At 37.0% G+C, this 3,498-nt stretch overlaps 1 long non-coding RNA gene across 1 annotated transcript; it reads right to left on the reverse strand.

The window, feature by feature from the left end:
* Window positions 1-274: 274 nt before the first annotated feature.
* LOC145995218 (uncharacterized) lies at window positions 275-2,716 on the reverse strand. The gene is made up of 2 exons (XR_014442426.1): window positions 2,503-2,716; window positions 275-347 (listed from the first exon to the last, which is right to left on the reverse strand). It is a non-coding gene; the product is annotated as an uncharacterized LOC145995218 (long non-coding RNA).
* Between the last annotated feature and the right edge of the window lie 782 nt (window positions 2,717-3,498).

Raw genomic sequence — 3,498 nt, forward strand, 5'->3', positions numbered from 1 at the left:
GACATTAGTTATGTTGATGTTCTCCAAGCTATTGAAACTTGACACTCGGCAATTGAACATTCGTCAGTTTTACTGCAAAAATAGCAAATATTAGCTTTGAAATTTAAGAGACGCTTTTAGGGCTGGCTGAAATCTGCTGCGGAAATGTTCGAGATGTAATCCTCAATTTAAAGTAAACAGAATGGCTCTTGTTTGAAGAATAACATTAAGAGACATTTTTAACTAGATTTATGCCAACAGCAAGTACAGAATATGGAGCCAATGGTAGGTACTTACCAATTTGTTGTGATTGTTCCGCTTCTACTTTGCAGCAGTGATTTTGTCGTCCCTGGATATCCGAGTTGCCTCTGAAAGGTACAAGATAAACACAAATAAACCCAATGCTGAGATATTATTAATTAATAATTAAAAGCAATGGAACTGGAATCTTTAACAGTGCGATAGAAACAACAACCTCAAACTGTCATGAAAGAAGCAAGCAGTGTGGCCTTTTCTGGGTCAATCTACACGTTGCATAATAATAAATATATGGAAATTAAAAGCTCTCTCCTAAAGAGTCTTTTCGTGTGCCTTTTAATTCACTTGTAAGATTTTACTCACTTTGAACGACAGTAAATTAGAACAATCTTCAAGTTTGAAATGTTTTTTTTTTCGTTCCAAAATTGAATCATGCATCAATGAACCTCTACAACTAGAGGCCAGATAAGTATTTCGATATTTGAAAGGCCGTCTTGGTACAATCTCTAGATTTTTGTGAACCCAATAATTACACTGATTAACAAAAAAATAATTTCGGTGGATATCTTGGTATCCAACACGCGTTCTAAGACAATTGAAACATGCTGATTCAAAATATGCAAACCATTTGTCTGTAACACCCACCATTCTTGAGATATACGACATCAACCATTTACTGTATATGTGTTTAACATTGTATCAAGGCAAACAATTCACAGACATAGGTTTCACTAGAGCACATATTGCTACATGGAGTACTAATGAACATGGCTTTAGCTAAGAAAATAGTGCAAATGCGTCACATGACACATATTCTATAGTAACATCTAGTTGAAGGTATAATACACATATAAAATACATACATATAGAATATATGTATTTCCTTAAATTATGGTGTGTTTGGTTTGAATTTCTTGGCTGTAGAGTTGCGTTTATGCTGAGCATTTGGCATGTCACGCTAAAGCATCCAACAGTAATCGGCCAACATTCCTGCACTCCATCGACCCTGATAGCGTGACTCCATCACCAAGATGTTCTGATGAAAACGTTCACCATGTTCGTCGCTGACTGAACCTAGGTTCTCGGGGAAGAAGTCAAGATGTGGGTCAAGGAGATGAATTTTGAGGGACATGTTGCAACCCAGCTGTCTGTACGCACTATTGCACTTGTGCACAACATTCACATAATCAGCAGATTTATAATTTTCAAGGAAACTGGCTACGACTGACTTGAATGCCACCCATGCATCTCTTTCAGTGTCAAACAGTAAGTCTTGGAAGTGGCTGTCAGCAATGATCTTCCTTATTTGTGGACCTATGAACACACCTTCTTTCACTTAACTCAACTCCGGAAACTTGTTGCACAGGTACCGAAAAGCATCTGAGTCGTTGTCTAGTGCCTTCACGAAATTCTTCACGAGTCTCAGCTTGAAATGAAGCGGTGGCATGATAACTTTTTCACGCTCAACCAACGGCACACGAAGGACGTTTTAACTTCATGGCTGCATTCTATCTCTGATCGGCCAATTCTTCTTTATGTAGTGGTACTTCCTATCCCTGCTATCCCACCCGCAGATGAAGCAGCATTACTTCTTCTCCTTTCTTATCCAACCACGCAATTTGCATGCACATGTCAAACAGATGAACTGTGGTGCCCACGACTTACCACTATCCACTCAAATCAAAGTATAGTTCATGTGCTTTCTTCAGAAACGGTGTAAAAGACTTTCGATGGGATTTGTCTGTTAGATAGCCGCACACGTAGCAAAACAGATCTGGTGAATTTATGCAACCTCTGGACGCTATAATCCACTGTCACTCAAAATAAAAAATAAACAAATGAAAGTATAGTAATGCGATCTTGAAAATATTTCGACATATTACATTAAATATAACTGTTTTCACAAACGACGAAAAAAAAATTCGGTGTTGCATGAAAAATAACAAAAAACGATGAAAATATTTTCGACGAACGGTATTCCATGAAAAATAAAATTTTGTCGATATCTTCAAAACCTGACGTGATAGAGCAAAACGGTTTTTAGATTTGAAATCAGCATTAAAAACTGCATTAGAAAACGTAAACATCATGTCAGATATCTACAGCTTGTTTATCAGTGTTATCTTTCAGTTCTTCATTTGCTTTGTGGTTAGCGTCCCTTTGCATCCCCAACTACTGAACAGAGGCATACAGAGACATTTTCCGTTGGTGTCACATTTGGAATAATAAGCGAAATTAATTATATACAGGATGTAAAATTCTCACCTGCTGCTTTTACAGTCCTCCTCTTGGCAGATGCTGTTGCCTGGATCATCGTGATAATCGTCCTCCGTCCCATAGGCTTTTCAGAAGACGAGAAGGCCGTGGCGTTCAGGTTGAACTTGGCTGTCATCAGGCAATGTGGGTTCGGTGGCGTCTTTCCACTTCCCAAAGGATGTTGAGACGCTTTTCTGAGAAATCCAAATGTGTTCTTTGTAATTCAATTCTTACTACAACTTTACGTATAATAAATAACTCTGAACAAATTGTGCAATATGTATGATTATAATGTTCTGCGGCATTTACGGATTTGAAGCCTGTAATCCACAGAAATAGACTCCCTACGAGATCGCCTTTCCAACCGCTGCTACTAGGTCTTCTAATAAGAATTCCATCTCCGTGGGAAAAGAGCATAAATATTGTTCAGGCGGTTTCTAATTTTGAAATATCAACTTGGCGTTTGATTCGCTATTTTTCTCAACATTTGCTCGCTTAAATGTGTAATAATATTAACTCAATATAATTTTACCTACGGAATTGTACATGATTAGCTGCCTTTCTATGATTTCATTCATTTCCAAAAAAGTGTATGTTTCAGGTGAATGTTTCATGTAATTATATCAATAATAAACAGCCGTTTATAAGGAATTTAACTTTGTGATCTTTGAATGTTACCTTAAAAAAGACGTTTAGAACATCAAATCTTCCCAATTATTTTTTATGACCGGTAGAAAATAAGATTCGTGATTTTCAAACTTTCGTGATTTAAAGTAAGTACAGATTCTAGATTGGCTATTATTGCATATGATAATGTGTGGCATTGCTGTTACTCTACGAATCCATATTTTTACAATAGACTAATTCGGGATCGGAACTTGATTCTTTCCGCATCCCGGACCAGATTTTTCAGGATTCCACACACGCCTATTGATTTTGATTCATTTTGTGTTCCTGTAAAGAAATTCATGATGAATACTGTGAGTTCTTAAGATTTTAATGACC

The sequence above is a fragment of the Lepisma saccharinum genome, chromosome 11 (genome assembly GCF_977018435.1).
Source record: "Lepisma saccharinum chromosome 11, izLepSacc3.1, whole genome shotgun sequence".
NCBI lineage: Eukaryota > Metazoa > Arthropoda > Insecta > Zygentoma > Lepismatidae > Lepisma > Lepisma saccharinum.